At 42.3% G+C, this 16,349-nt stretch overlaps 1 protein-coding gene across 1 annotated transcript in view; it reads left to right on the top strand.

Moving 5' to 3' along the window:
- The first annotated feature begins 531 nt into the window (after positions 1-531).
- LOC121588175 overlaps positions 532-16,349 on the top strand; it is a 60,541-nt gene continuing 44,723 nt past the window's right edge. The window contains exon 1 of the mRNA XM_041905849.1: positions 532-1,255. The gene's annotated coding sequence lies outside the window, so the exon portion shown is untranslated. The remainder of the gene's footprint in view (positions 1,256-16,349) is intronic.

Here is a 16,349-nt window from a genome sequence, read left to right as displayed (position 1 = left end):
CATCGTAATGCTGCATGCCGTTGTAACTGTTGTCGGCAACTGTCGGGTGAATGGTTCTTGCAAAACCATCCGGGTAGAGTCAATATTTTGCTACTGCCAATAATTACGGCTCGTTAGCAATAATCACACTTCACGTTGAAACACTGGGTGCATAAAGGAAATGACACATATCCATCAATGTCATACTGAAAGAAGGCTGGGGCACATTGCCAAGGTAGCGCATACTCGACATTTCGTGAACATGTTACTGCATCGCTGACCATTTTACACGAATGGCGATTTTTTTTTTCATTCCTCCGGTGGGTGTGTATCAACATCCGACACCGGAAAATGGGAGAATTTTCGCACACCACTACACATTGCTGCCACTTTTCGGACCATTTCCCGAGCGATGCGTGTGAACTGTCAAAACAAACACCGGACCCCACGAAGACGGTGGAACGAAACAGCTGGAGCCGAGTTTTCCCGAGCGCGCAGGTTTTCCGACAGTTTTCCTGCTCGGCGAGGGCGAAGAAAGCCTACAGCTGACGGTATACAGTAGCGATTTGCCACTGGCACCGAGCGGTGTGTGAGTGCTGTGCGTATTCGATGGTAGTACGCTCGTTAGTATCTCTAGTGAACGCGGGAATCCAAGACATTCTTTGTCCATTAGAGTCGGTGGTTCGATGAACGTTATGGATTTTAGGTGCAACCAGGGCAAGTGGAAATAAAAGTTGAATACCGGCAAAAGCAATTGGGTGCGTGAGTGAGTAATTGTGTGTCAGTGTGTATGAACCGGTGTGTGCGAGTGTTGCGTTTTCGAAATAATACCGAAAAAAAGGGATGAAATAATGGTTCCTCTTCACTTGCTCTAGAGCAAGCTACCCCACTCCGTTTGTGTTGGGAAAGTTTTACTTCTAATTGTGTTAGCAGCGAACACCTGCCCCGCAGTGGTTGAAAGGGAAAGAAAGTATTTTGTGCAGTAGTCCCGTGTAGTGTGCTTGAATATCACATAGAAGGGTTTTCGTTTCGTAGTTTTTAAAGTGTTCTGTGTATCATTGGCGATATCTAGTGTCGATCGACAGTGTACGTTGATTTAGGAGGGTGTGAGATCAAGGGACATGAGTTGATATTCGCGGTTGGTAGTACAGTGCCACAGGTGATGAATGTTTAATCGGCAGGCATTTGCCATACAGCTCAACTTTACATGCTGGTAAGCGGACCAGAGCATAACACGTCTGGCTTGAAGAGTAGCGTTGGATATCGACTATTACAGGTAAGGTCGAGTATGTGTGTGCAGGATTTTACTTTTATTTTTACAAAAAAATGTACGCATTTTTTTTAATTAAAGAGGCATAGAGCCTACTGGCTTTATGCGCTTCTAAACTATACACTAAAAATATTAAAAATGAAGGCAACATTTTTCACCACAGTCGAGCTATCTCGGCACATTAGCTGCGTAGCGTCATTCATAAAATGCGTCTCAAAGGGAATAGAGTAAAAGCTATCCCCTCTTGTTTCTATTCATACTAGTTAAGGCCCGGTAAAATCTACCGGATGTCCTCAAATTTCGAATTATTTTCAAACTCTACACGTTGCAACAACCATAACTCCTACTTGTTCTTATACGTTAATGCATTTGGGGTGACAAATGTGTTAACCTTGTAACTTCCTGGACAGTTTACAGTAAGAACTGAACTTTGCAGAAACGTTGAATATCGATGAGCCAATATCTACTTTTGAGCCAAGTCACGCAATTTTGTAATTTTCAAACTGATACGTTCCATGCCTCTGTTGACGCAAACGTATAGTATTTTGATTATTATTTTTTAGTAGTAACCTCCACAACGTGTTCATTGAATAACGTATTGATGTGCAGTGGATTAAAAAATTAGGGTGCCGCTAATACATTTACAACATGTTTAGATCCAATCCCAACTGCGTACTTAAAAACATACAATTTTTGAAATGCTCACTTCTGCTTCAATCCATCTTCTCTTTTTTGTGCCCATAAATGTAAGATTGAAATACAAAAATATGATATCGCACGTAGTTCGAATTCTATTTCTATTCATTTTTTCGACTTATGTTTCATACGTCAGGTCAGGTCAATAATTAATAGATGCTTAAAACAATTTCAATGTAAATTTTCTCGGTCTTTAATTTTATGCGGGGCATTTCCAAAAACACCATCTAAATTTTATTTTATTATCCTGAAACTGGTTTTGAAGTATTAAATGGATTTGGTATTTATGTTTGAGACAATTGTTATTGGTGCGCCAAATATAAAATTTCAACAGTGAACATATCCCCTCATGAAACCATTCCAAAAGTGTAGTTCTTATATTCCGATCTATACTGTTATACAAAAGAATGGTTCAACATTGTTATAGCCTTCCCAGATCAATTAACTAAATTCGCGTTTACTTGCAAACTATTTTATTTACTCTTGCCGCCCATATCGTTCAGATTTTGGTTCTAATTTGACGTGTCCTTAATTATAACGGGGTTGTTCTTAATCAACACCATTGTACGGTGATAGCATCACATGGTAGATATCGTCATCACTCTTAATAGATACAGCCCTCTTGGGCAGGCTACAGTAAGCATAGTTTCATTGAGAATCATTCTACAGTTGATGATGATCCGGTTAAATGCAGTGCGCACGGTTGTCTCACCGAACGCGCAGTATGTTGCAGTCATGTTGCGCAATGAACCATCTCTCCCTTTAGTGCTTTGTTCCGGAAGGACATCTTGAAATAAATAGTTCTTCCCGCACGCGAGCAAACCGTTACAAATTCAATTTTATCTTTCAAGCCATCAACATCCGCCGCTTTGTTGCTCGGAATTTCAGCAAGGCTTTTTAGCATATGGCCGCTTATGGTCTCTCGACTACATCCGCCTCTTATTGTCATGCATTTTCCTTGTCCTGACTCAACCAATATTGTGGAGTAGTAGATTTGAGGGAGTAGTAGATTTGAGGGAGTAGTAGATTTGGGGCGGTCCCGTGGTACGTGGTCGTCAACTCGAACGACTTAATAACATGCCCGTCATGGGTTCAAACCCAGAATGGACCGTCCGCCCGTAGCAAGGATTGAATATCCGGCTACGTGGTAATGAATTAAGTCTCGAAAGCCTGTATAGGCCGGCATGTCCGCGTAGGACGTTACGCCATATAAAAGAAGATTTTAGGAAGTGTACATGTTCGACGTCCTGGGTATTGCAACCCGTTTTACAGGATATTATGTACCACACTTATCTGCCGATGACGACGGTGTATGTAGTACTCGAGGTGCTTAAGGTGCATAAAGCCAACTATACTGGCTTAATGAATGATTGATTTAATTGGAATATCAACCATTTAACAATAAATTTAATTTGCATGTTTCCAAAAAAGATTTTTTTTTATTGTCTTGAATAACTTCATTTATAATGGGAAGGGGTATGAGGTACGACACAACATCATCAGTTTGCTAATTTGCATCCTCAGTTATAAAAAAAATCTTTATATTCAACACCATGTGATTTCAAATCGGTTTGTGTAAACAAAAAATCTAAGTAACCATTGCCCTCATTACCCGCAGGCTAGCACCCAACGGGACAAAAGTAGAAAGCTTGGAGCAAAATAATCGTTTGTCTCCCTCTATCCTCTATTCCGCGCTTGCTTGCACTCATGCGCGAGCGCTCGACTATATTCTCTCAGAACTGAGTATTCGCAGTTCAACCCGTGCAGTGAGAATGTATGTGTTAATGTGTAGCGAAATTTGTCTCTGTATCTCATTCCCCCACCCCCAAAAAACCACATTCACTCTCCGCGCACTCTTACAATTTTGGCGCGCACGCTACATACAACATAATACAAAAGGTCGTTTTAACCGCGCGCACTGATCAAAGTCGCGATGGTTCAATCGGAACGCCGACGCTCCAAGTCAGAGATATTTGGTCTGAAGAAAAAAGTTTTTCTGACCAAATCGACAACACACACGCGACGACACACATCGTCACATCGACCGCCGTCGATGGAAGTGAATGATGTTCTAAAAATAGATCTGTGGGGCGAGTGAGAAGGAGGAGGGGCGTAGAACAAGAGTACGCGTGAGAGTGAGTCGTCGCGTGCGTGTGTGTGGGGTGTACACGAGAGAACTCATTTTTTGCTCTTTCCTGGAACCCAGATGTTCTACATTCTTCTGATTTTAAGCAACAAAAGTAGAACGGGAAGTAGAAGGCTACTTCATTTCTACTTTCCTTGCTACTTTCGAGCGTGTTGACTCGCTTGGGCAGTGGTGCATGGAGCAAGTCCTTTCGCAGCAACGCGCGTTGCTAAGAGAGCTCTGCTCTCACCGCTTTCTTTCTCTCTCTCGCTGAATGTTTACTCTCACGTCATTGTGGCGATTTTCGATTTTATATAAGATGAGAAGACCGTGTTCATAAGATCATGAGACTCAACGATTGAGCGCGTATCTCTCTCTCTCTTCTAACAACGTACTCTCGCACGCATCTCTCTGTCTAATGCGATGAGATCGCTTGCTGGACAGGATCTCTGGAATTATGATATTTTTAGCATGGAGTTATGCATCGCTAGAACTAAAGTTGTGATTGCATCAAATATATAGCTCAACGTTTGCCGCTACTGTCGGCAGTCTGCCAGCTCTCATGGTAGAAAGGTCTGAAGTTACCTTTAACAACTTCCCAAGGACCGTTGCAGCTGTGTTTAGATTGTGTCCTTCCCAAACCGATCTTGGAACTAGGCTGTAACAACGTGTATGTAAGACGTGCACTTGATGGCGGTGTACGCAATGTATTGAGAAGGGGTTGAAGAATTCCGGTTCGTAAGGGCAATTCCAGCGCCAGGTTTGCCAGAACGCGGAAGTTTCCCAGCAATGTGTAAAATTCTCACTGGAGAATATCTAAGGAAGAAACGCGGTGCTGCGACGCGTTTATCAGGTGGAAAAAGTGTCCAACCTAACCCTGACCAGAGAGCTGATTCGACTGTTTTGCTTGCTGGTTCTTCCACCCTTTATTTTTACCACCAAACCAAATGTTACGGTAATCAAATCCATCCTGTTGAACATGTTGTCGATTTGAAGGAAATATATTAATAATTATTATTTTTTTGTTTATTAAACTCGTTGAACAAGAGTTATCATATGAGTAATATCATCTTTTACTATACCTTAAACTTTTATGGTCAGCTGATTTACTCACGAGCTGTTTCTGGTTGATCAGTTCATAGTTGTAACGTTTTAAAATAAAAGATTGAAGCACTTTCTTATATGTCTTGTGTGCATGTATTTCACTGGCAAATAATAGATTTTTCAATTTAGTCCAACAAGAAATAGTGTTAAGATGAAGGTTTTTATGATTTATATAAACTACGTACTATTAGACCTATGATGGTTCAACGGTAAAAAAGAATCTATTTAGTAATTCTTTCCTTCTGATTCGACCTCGAATCGATCGAAAATTTTGACGATTGTTTAAGTTTAAAACGAAGGTTAGATTGAATTAGTAATAAGCTGATCTTGTTAAGCCAATGAGGTATGTAATTTGAAATATGTTTAATTTTGTATAACGATTTTGTATACCAAATAATGAATCTTAGTAATACGACCTAAAAGTCTTGACAATACATCTCTGGACAAAGTATAGATTTTAGCGAAATACAGGGTTTGGGAAATTACTTCCGAATGTGCACGTAATTATTCACCGCATCCAAGATGTTTTTCAACAGCTAATGGTGTATTTGCTTCAAAATGAAATTCCAATTTCAATACACGATTTTTAACACAAAATAAAGAACTGTCAAACTCAATGTTATGAAAATCATGCTGAAGAAATTAAAAATTATTTTAATGGACATGAAATAACAGATTGATGTGGATTAACTTGTTGCTCGTGGTGAATAACAATGTGTACATTCGAAAGTGTCTTGGAGCGACCCTGTAAAACATGCACATGACAAAACCTAGCTAAAACTATATGTTGGCCTCTTGGTTGCTTGGAATTTAATAATGTGTGAAACATTAATTGTTATTATCGCTTACAAAGTTTTTTGTAAATAGATGAACACAGATTTTTTTGATTACACTTCTGATTTCGGAGGAAACAAACATTTCTATAACACCATGAACATTATTTGTTCCCATTTCCTATGTTCAAGGTAGTATAGTGTGATCCAATCACGTCAAAACAGTTCAAACTCCGGATGCTTTGACGAACACACAGTACAAATGAGAACAGAGCGAAACTCTCTCCTTTTCGCTTATCTTCTTAACGCGGAACGCATAGCGCTGAGCATTTGAGCGCGATAGAGAGACTCGTCTAACAGAAATCGCTCGCACGTATATCTCTGTCCAATGCGATCGTTTTGCTTACTGGACAGGATTTTTATTTACTGGAATTGGGATATTTTTAGAACGGAGTTATGCATCGCTAGAGCTGAAACGGTGGTCGCATTACATATATAGCTCAATGCTTGCCGCTCCCTTCGGCAGTCTGCCAGCTCTCATGGTAGAAAGGTCTGAAGTTACCTTTAACAACTTCCCAGGACCGTTGCAGCTGTGTTTAGGTTGTGTCCTTCCCAAACCAATCTTAAACCGGCTGTAACAACGTATATGTAAGACGTGCACTTGACGGCGGTGTACGCAGTGTATTGAGAAGGGATCGATAACTTTCCGGTTTCGTGTGCGACTTTGTCCTGCGTCCTCCGGAGTTGCCAGAACGGAAATATCTCCCAACCATGTGTGAAATTCTCATTGGAGAATATCTATGGAAGAAACGCGTGACGCGTTATTCAGGTGGAAATGGCTGCCAAACCCTGACCAGAGAGCTGATTCGACTGTTTTGCCACCAATCTCTCTTTTTACATCTCCATTCTGGGGTGTTGTATCATTATTTTGACCTTGTTGTCGATGAAATGGAAATATGTTGATGATTATTGATTTGTTTGTTTCAAGAATCGCATTTGGCTTTCGTACTCTACTTCAACATACATCATGGATGACATCCACATTCCCAAAATACCAATGAATTGCTCTAATGATATTACAACGTGTCTACTTGCTCACTATTACGTTGTTTTAGTATGGATTAGAACCTTCTCATTGATGTTTTAATCCAACGTATGCACCTTTGTATCGGCGTTTCATTTGTCGCTATCAGGCCATTTTATGAATTATGGTTTAGATTTATGAATTTTTAGTCATATATTCATAGTTTTCGACTTTGTTGTTAGTATTATATATACCTACAAGAGCATCGGCTGTTCTCAAACATTAGAGTTAAGTGATTTACTCAGTGAGATATAAAGTAAAATCCTTATACAGGTTTATTTTGACCAGTATTCTCTTACTTGTATGCTCCTAATGTGTATATTTTTTTAACAATTTCGCAGCATGAGTTATAACTGATTTAGTGCCTTTGACAATGCTTTGCTTAGTCTCATTTAATGCTGTGATGCTAAGGTAATTGTTTCAGCAAATTCTCATCAGAAATAATGTTAAAGTTATTGTTGGTCTTGTTTGTATTAAGTTTATTACATTAGAAATGAGATTGATGAATGGTACAATAAAAGTCTACTCAATCAGATATATATTGTGTATGAATGTACCTCAGTAATATGACCTAGCATTTATCATTGATAAATTTTTAATGACGCTATTATCACACACAGGATATATTTAAAAAGGATAAACACACTTGTGATGAAATTGCACTTCTGTCACAGAACCATCGGGGGAAACAATCATTTTTAAAACGCCATACACATTCTGTGTTCCCATTCCCTATCTAAGTTGCTTTGTCTACCGCTATGACGCCGAAACAGGTCAAAGAGTGTTGCCGAACACACGGCACAAAAGAGAACAGAGCAAAACGCTCATCGCTACCCTCTCTGCTCATCTTTCTAACGCGGTACGCATAGGGCAGAGCGTTTGAGCGCGAATGAGAGACTCGTCTAACAGAAATCGCACACACGTATCTCCCTCTTTCTAATGATCGTATCGCTTGCTGGACAGGATCTTTGTTCACTGGAGTTGGTATATTTTTAGCACGGAGTTATACATCGCTAGAGCCGAAATGATGCGAGCGTCGCATATATAGCACATCGCTTGCCGCTTCTTTCGGCAGTCTGCCTGCTCTCATGGTTGAAAGGTCTGAAGTTACCTCTAACAACTTCAACCCCCGTTTCACGGTAGTCGGCTGTTTCCCCACAAATGGTCTTGACTACTGCGTCACAAACAAATCCATTCAACACGGTAACACGTGAAGAAAAACCTCTAACTTGCTAACGCAAATATTGATCAACTATGTTTGAAATTGAAACGATACAGAAATGTAACAATCGCGCATCGACGCAATAAAACTAGGTGCGACAGGATTAAGTCCACCTAACCCATGACCAGAGAGCTGATTCGACTGTTTTTTGTCACTTGCGCTAACGTTAAGTTCTAACTTATTTATTGATAAGTTCTTTACTTATTTTATAAATAGTGCACACGAATAGGAATGACGTTATTGTTTAACTTAATTTTGAATATGACGCCATTTACAAGCCGTATTGTTGAACCTTCTTGTGCTAACGATTGGTTCAATATCTCAATGTATTTATCTCTTGTTGTGGTCCATTATCTCTCGCATCCCGGGTATAGTCAGTAAATAAAATCGTGTTATTATATTTCTTTTTGATATTTATAATTATGATTTAATGTTTTGTTATTGTATGATTAATACTTATTTATATGGTTGATTTGGTCAGGTATTATTTGCAATTAGAAAGGCTAGCTTCCAGCGAGAGCTGTCGGTTTATGATTGAAATAATATCAGCATTATATTGCAATTGTCTCCTTCGAATTATCATTTCATTCCTATAGCATATCTATTGTGGACTCATTTGGACCCATAAAAAAAACATTATTTGTGCTAATGGTTAACAATTGTCTATTTACAAACTTGATACCATCACATTTTTGACCTATTAGTCAATGTTGTGTTCCGTTTGATCAGCGGGAAAAACTGGAAGCATGCAAGGTAGTAAAGGAAACGCAACAGAAATTACCGGCCGGGACGCTTCGGCGTAGAACAAATGAAGTGCAAATATTGACCAAAGGGTATTGCTACGGCTGCTGGCAGAGAGCGGGCAATCGATTCAGAAGCAACAAATTTAATGAGCCGTGCCAGCAACGGCGCTTGTTGGCTAAAGGTCACCCGGTGTACGCGAATGAACCAAAAAAAAAAAAGAAAATTAATTAGGCCACGACCAAAAAGACAAAACAAAAGAGCACGAAAAAAGAGAAACCGTTACAAATCGGATTCCACTGTTCCGTCCACATGATGATAGTGGCAAGCGGCAGAAAGGAAATGAGGCAATTAATGAGACTGAAAACACATTTTATAACATGTTTAAATGATTGTCAAAGTAATGCAAAGTAACGCTGCCTAAGCTTACAAGTAATTCAACGGGAAAGCGATTTCACATTCACGAGCAAATGGTGGGGAAAATGTGGCCGCAAATCCCACGCCCTGCTACGAATGGTACGCGAAAGGAAAGTGAACGTGCCTACATTACTGTCCACAAGCGACGTCATCCTCTCACCATTGTCGACGTCGTTTCTGGTGAAGTTCTGCCACAGAATGAAAGGAGTCGTACCAAAAGAAAAAAAAACCCGAGCGAAAAATCGATTCTGGTCGCTTCATTCCTTCTCGTGCCCTTTGGGTTGCTGACAACACGAGTCCACACGACTGCCGGTCGATACGCCGCAAAAGCTAGGCATCGATTTTGACCCGTAAACTCCGGCTACATTGTTGATTGCGAGACGCGTGCGTGATTATTGCGCTCATTTGCGTACTTTTGTGAGGACTCGGCTGGTGTTTGTTTGTGTGTGTGTGGGTGTGTGGGTGTATATATGGCACGACTTCAAAGTGATTGCCTTGTTGCATGTGCTTGGCCGCAGCAAAGCTCACCCATCGCTAGTACTTGCGTGCCATTTGGCCATTTTACTGCGAGTTCCCTTATCGATTGGTACCCGCTTTGGTACCCGCACAAAGCACCAGGCATGCTCCGGTTGGTTGGGCCCCCGTCCTTGGTGGGGTGAAAGTTTTTCCTTCCCTTAGAAGTGTATTCTTTTTCGCTCGCTCCCCCCCCCCCCTTTTCCTTCCGGGGAGGGGGTTTTTATCGAGCGGGAAGAAAATTCGTCCCACAATGACGGCGCACGGTTTCGCTGGGAGGGATCGGTTTGAAAGTAAAAAGGGACTGGCGTTTGTGTGCGATTTGACCAAACTGGTGATAAAAGGACACTAATTAATGAAACTGGACAAGATAAAAGGTTGCGCTTGATGAAGGTCCTAGTTCGCGGGGCGGGTTTTGCGATAATCGAATTATCTCTTCGGTGGGATTAAAGCTAAAGACAGGAGTTTATTTTTGGTAGAAAGAAAAAAAAAACTTGTCCATCGCAACAAGGGATGTACTTTGAGATCATCTCCGGCTTACGCCGTAAAGGATTATGTTTTCTACCACAACAAAGCCACTGGACTGGACGTGGCTAGAACTTCACTTAAACGTGTCTCCCTGGTCGCGTGTTCCTATCGGACGGTCGAACCACCATCGGACCACCGGATACAGGGACGAAGCACCGGTTTGGTCGAGCGCGGCGACGGCGATACCCCAAGGATAAATACAAACACATGCCCTTGTGTGGCGTGTGGCAGTGTGGTATGGCCTTCCTTGCTAGCACTACCTGTTTTCTAGGACACAGCTGTACTGCAATACAAACTGTAGCCAACATCGATCGATTTCGGAGCGGAAACATATATACATCCCAGAGTGGATAAAGAGTGAGCGTCAACTGCAGCTCAGTTAACAAATAGGGCACAGCAGCTTGATGCTTTTGCTGGTTGGTACATTGTAGTGCAATCAGTAAAAAAAAAACTGATGACAGTGAAACTGATCCCAGTGTGCAAATGGACCGGGGAATAGACATGTCCGGTTCAAACAAAGAAATAATTTCCGTGCAGTCATCTTACTTTCCGGTGCACGGGCGCTTTGAGCCGATGACTTGCTCCCACAATACTCAACTGGATAATAGAGTTGGCTTCTTGCTCTGTAGGAAGGCAAAGAGAAGCCACCCCCCCCCCGCAAAAAAAAAAACTGTGAGAACTCATGATGCGGGTAGAATTAATTTCCCACGCCCAACTTGACCTTCGACGAGCGCCACAACGCCACCACAGCGAAAAGGCGCTGTACTTGTACGGCGATTGGTGGTTTATTTATTTTTTTGCACTCTTTCAAACTTTGACTGTGTGTATGTGGATTAGTTCCGGTTTCCGGTTTGCAAAACTCCAAAGCAAAGGCGTATTTTTACGTTACGGGTTCGTTTCGCTCACAAAACGGAACACATGTTTCGAAAGACAGACTTTGCCTTTCAACCCGAAACATCATGATGGTGGTGGTGGTGGTGGTGGTAGTGTTGGCGGGCTAAGGTTGGGTAGGGTTCGTGAAGTTCAGTTCACTTCTAGCGCGACAAGGACGCTTTGCTGGGTCGTGTTTTTTGTTTTGCGTTCCCCGTTACAGAAAGGGCAGTGGGAGAACACTTTTTCCTACATTTAATACTGCAGTGTTTTGCGAGCATGGGGCCAGCTATATGGGAGCGTAAAATCCACCATTTCATTCTAAGTGCACAAGGAAAAGGGAAGCGGCAGCGACTTGGTGTTGTAGTTTCTTATGCTGTGGGTCGACGAAAACGATGGCAACGATGAAAAGAAAGGGGGATGAAATTAAGGACATAACAAAAATCCCACACGCAAGTAAACTCTCAAAACCACTAAAGAAAGTTTACTCGTGCGAACACTACACGAACGCGCACTCAGACCGTGCAGCTGGAAGTGGTCATGGGGGCAAGCGCAACAAAAAAAAAAGAGAACCTTCTTTGCTGGTAGTGGCTTGCGTCGGAAGAAAAGCGAGAAAGCGATTTGGTGTCGATATTGCTGGGGCTAAAAATAACAAACCTTTCACTGCCGTTCCGTATCAAGTTGTGCGGAGATGGGCAGGAATACCGTGGAGTGTGCAGCGCTGAATGTGTGATGGGAGACGAAGAATGAGAGATAGAGCGAAGCGACTGGTTGTACCGGCTGTGTGGTTTGTGATGAGAATGCTATAAATATCGATTAAGTAATCACTATTATCAGCTGAAGAGTGTTTTGCACGAGCATGGCGCGAGATCATTACGGCGATGGAGCGCGTGCAAAGAATCTCGACAAGGTCGAGGGACGGAAGCCACCACCCAAGGAAGTCACATTTGATGATGTCTGCAGTCGTGCGGTTGTCTGATTGATTTGTCTAATGCACTGCGGCGCTTGTTAGCGAGCAAGTGCAGTTGATTGGAAAATCCGATTGTAATTACTAATGCGCGTGGCGGACGTGAAGTCGAGCAGAAGTGTATTAGTCGATTATTAGGTAGGTGCATCTTCGACTGTCTTCATCATTTTGGGGATGGCATATCCCCTCCCGGGGTGCCCGCAATGGCATCGAAAATGATACGCCTCCGCAAGCTATCCTTTCGCGTTCTCCAAACGCGACCTCCGCTAGACTTTTGCATTGACGGCGCGTCATTTCACGGCTCGTCAATCCAGTGCGTTCCCTTTTCGCGTGCGCTTACCGAACCGTGTCGAATTTCATTTCACGATTGAACTGATGCTTTCAATTCCACCAGTTGATTTGCTTCAGCGGAACCGGAACAAAGCGACAATAGCGACGGCATGGCCGGTATGCAGATTGACTGATCATTTCCATCCGTGCGCTATAAGCGAATACCGGGCCCGGAGGAATTAACATATTTCAGTATCCGAAAGGCGGATGCGCGGGAGCGGTCACAAGGAGTGCTTGCTTGTGGAAACTTTCCTTCCCGTGTGGATATGCAAGGCGTCTTGTAAGGAAAGGAAGGAGGGTACGCCGCAAGAGGCGGCGGCAATGTATGCAAAACTGTATCGAAAGTTGATCCGTCCGAAATGTCCGAACAAAGCAAGATGTTGTGGGGCAAAGTTGCTGCTAACTAAGTGTGGAAAGTGTGGAGTCGAAGTGTGGATGGAAGGCTAAGTTTGTAGCTTAAATTATTACCATTCAAACAAGTGTTAATATTCCAATTGGATGAAACGCTGATGCTTTACACACTAGAGCCGTGTTGAAGGTGTTGAGGCATTGCGGCCAAAGATTCAGCATAAAAAAACATGGCAATGTAGCGGGCAACGGGTAATTCAAATTATCTCCCACTTATCCTGTGATGTTAAAGCAATATTTAGATAGAGCAAGTTGTAATGTAGCATATCTTACGTTCACCCTCCAGGCTTGTTCATTCAACAGGAGCCGGGATAATGTAAACGACCTTAGTAGGACCGCCCGTCGCTTCCCTCTCTAGGTGTCATTAAGCTTTGGCGTTAGTTTAGAGACGAGCGTCACTCCACACTTAAATTCCTGCCGGCTGTCGAAAATTTTCCGCCAAGAACCAAAATCTTATCACAAAGTACAATAAAACCTCGCCCGTTCGCCGCTCCTCCCGGTGATTTGGTAATTTCCGCCCGCTTTGCTACCAGTTCCAGCGATATGGTAATTTCATCTCGCAACGCCCGCTAGAACACCCGCTGCGGCGCAATGCGCAGTGATGCCGTCGATCTCAATCCAGAACACAATTTACACGCGGCGCGGGATCGAGCAGCCCCGAGCAAATCGCTAGATGATAAAAGTTTGGCCCTTGGTGAAAAATCTGCCTCCCTGTGACCCTGTGCTCTTGAATGTTTCGTAACGAAGTAAATGAAAGCAGCTTGTGATTGTGTGTTTTTCTTTTTTGATCATTGAGGTTGTTATTGGGCTGAAAGTGGAGTGCATAGCAGAGGGACGAGATTAAGAATTAGAATGACAGTTTGAACTTGAGAGAAGCTGCGAAATGATTGGCAAATTTTAGAGGAATCTGAAGAATATTTTTGCAGGGCTTTTTACTTCCATCCGGGGACTAAGTTGAGCCGTGTCATGCTTTGGACATGCTAACCGATACATATTACTAATGCTAGTATGCAAGATCTAACATGTATCCTCTTCCATGTCGAAGAATCAGAGTATGCAGTAGCAGTATGTCTATATACAAACATAGCAGTATGCCAAGTAGGAAAAAGCGGGGCAAAATGGGTATGTGGGGCAAAATGGGCACCCTTTATTTAAGCATTATTTCACTACAAAGAGACTTTCCAATGCTCAAAATGTACTCATTAGAATGTTGTACGAACACCATATAAGTTTCATAACTCTTACATTACAAATAACCAAGAAAAATACAAAATAAGATTTCGTAGCATATTGATGTAGTTTTTGCCACTTCGAAAATAAGCTTAAGCCAGTGGTACAGGGATGCGTTGTATGTTTTTAAAGATACGATATTTCTATACAATTTGTCTCAAGAAAGCAAGGCGATTGAATACGTATTTTTACTATTATAACAAAAAAATACAAAAATGCTTCACGTGGGGCAAAATGGGCAGATGCTTTTAACATACGGCGCTTGGTGAGGCTATGGTGTTGTATTTGTCGCCTCAATAATGATAACCGGCACAGCTTCAAAATATTCGATTTTGTAGATTTAAACGTGTTAAAACTGTTTTAATTTTGATAACATAGTGTTGGATGAATTTTTAGGGCTTTTCTGACCAGCAAAACAAAAGATAGAACGAAAATACATTTCACGAATCGTGCGCAAAAGCATAGACCATTACCTAAGCGCAGTTGTTGTGGCCCATATTGCCCCAGTGTTTTGACGTTTCACAGTTTGTTTACATATGCCCATTTTGCCCCAGGGCTAAGCCCATTTTACACCGCGTGCAAGGACCGTAAAGGTATCAGGTCAAGTTATAAGCCCGTTTTGACAGCTAGGTGGAAGAAGAATCGACGAAGAAAACTGATAGTTAGTTTTCCGCATTTGGCGAACGCTTCAAGTTCTCGAAGGAAAATTTCCATTTTGAATCACGGGCTGTGTTCTAATAAACTAAAATATTCACCCAAATTGATCTCCACCAAATATTGACCATGCAAAACGTAAACAATCCATCAATACATATACATCCGGAAAACCATGTGTCAAAATCGGAGCCCAGGGGGGGGGGGGGATCGCCAAAAGCGCTATAACTACACCTCATTATACATTCCACCTTGACCGCGTGTCAAAATAGCGTCTCGTAAAACATCAACTTTTATTTTACACTGTTTTCATGATTTTAATTTGTTTTCATTCTATTTGGCAATTTTAATCCATAGATAAAGGGTGGAGGCATACAATAATGGAAGAAAAATTTAGTTTTGTGGCATATTCAAAGGAATATTCAGTAAACTGCTTAACATGCCCATTTTGCCCCGCTTTCCCCTACATAACGCCAACCTTTGTCAAACAGTCAAATAATCTTTGTAGAAGAAGCAACCAAGCTCCATAACTTCTGAGAACATGTGTGTAAAAGGCTCCTTGTGTCCGGAAACGCGATGTTCCGGGAAGCATACCCGATCACCGCTACTCCCCGCCCCAGCCGACAGTGTGTTGCTCTATCCGCTCCAAACACAGTGCCAACAAAAAGTCCATTTATCTTTATCTCAACCAATTTGTACCGAAGCTTTCGTGCATATCGATGCTGTTACCGATGCAAAGGGAAAGGGCTCCAAAATGTGGCGAGTTTGCTGAAACATGCTGCCGCTGTGTGTGAAAGCAAAGAATAATAAAATGCAAACAAAAACACAGTACAACCGTGCCAGGACATGTGTATGCGAGCAGGATGCTATCTGTTTGTGCGATCGTGCTGCGGTGGGGGGGAGGGGAAGTTTTCGGAAGCAACAACCACTTGTGCTATCGCTGTCATCAGCGCCACCATTAATATCATCATCAACATCACCGACCGGTTGATCGGTGCTGGTGATGGCGGTCGTAGCAAGGATCTATCGCTCTATCCCTCTCTCTTCCTAGGATGGCTTTTCGCTTTTGTTGTTGTTGTTGTTGTTGTTGTTGTGGTGGTGGTACGGGTACGGAAAGTTGAGATTTCTGTGGGCAACATTTCTCGGTCCGTCCCGGGTTTGGTAGCGAAGTGTGGAAAACAGCGCCACGACACGTGTGCGCCGCCAGTTCGTGTGTACCTAGCAGAGAATGTCCCCGCAATGTATGAGTGTGTGTGTGTGTGTGTGTGTTCACGTTCCAATGTCCGTCCATCGCCAATGGAGATGTGTTTTGTCTTGCAAGCTCTTCCGTTGCCGCCTTGTTTTTTATTATCATTGTTATTTCGAGCACATTATTTGGCATTCTCCAAAGACAAAGAATGTTGTCCCCAGATCGTTCCTCTGGTTTCTTTCCCGGCCA

The sequence above is a fragment of the Anopheles merus genome, chromosome 2R (genome assembly GCF_017562075.2).
Source record: "Anopheles merus strain MAF chromosome 2R, AmerM5.1, whole genome shotgun sequence".
Lineage (NCBI taxonomy): Eukaryota > Metazoa > Arthropoda > Insecta > Diptera > Culicidae > Anopheles > Anopheles merus.
The sequence above is the reverse complement of the archived record's forward strand: the minus strand, read 5'-3'. Positions and strand labels throughout refer to the sequence as shown.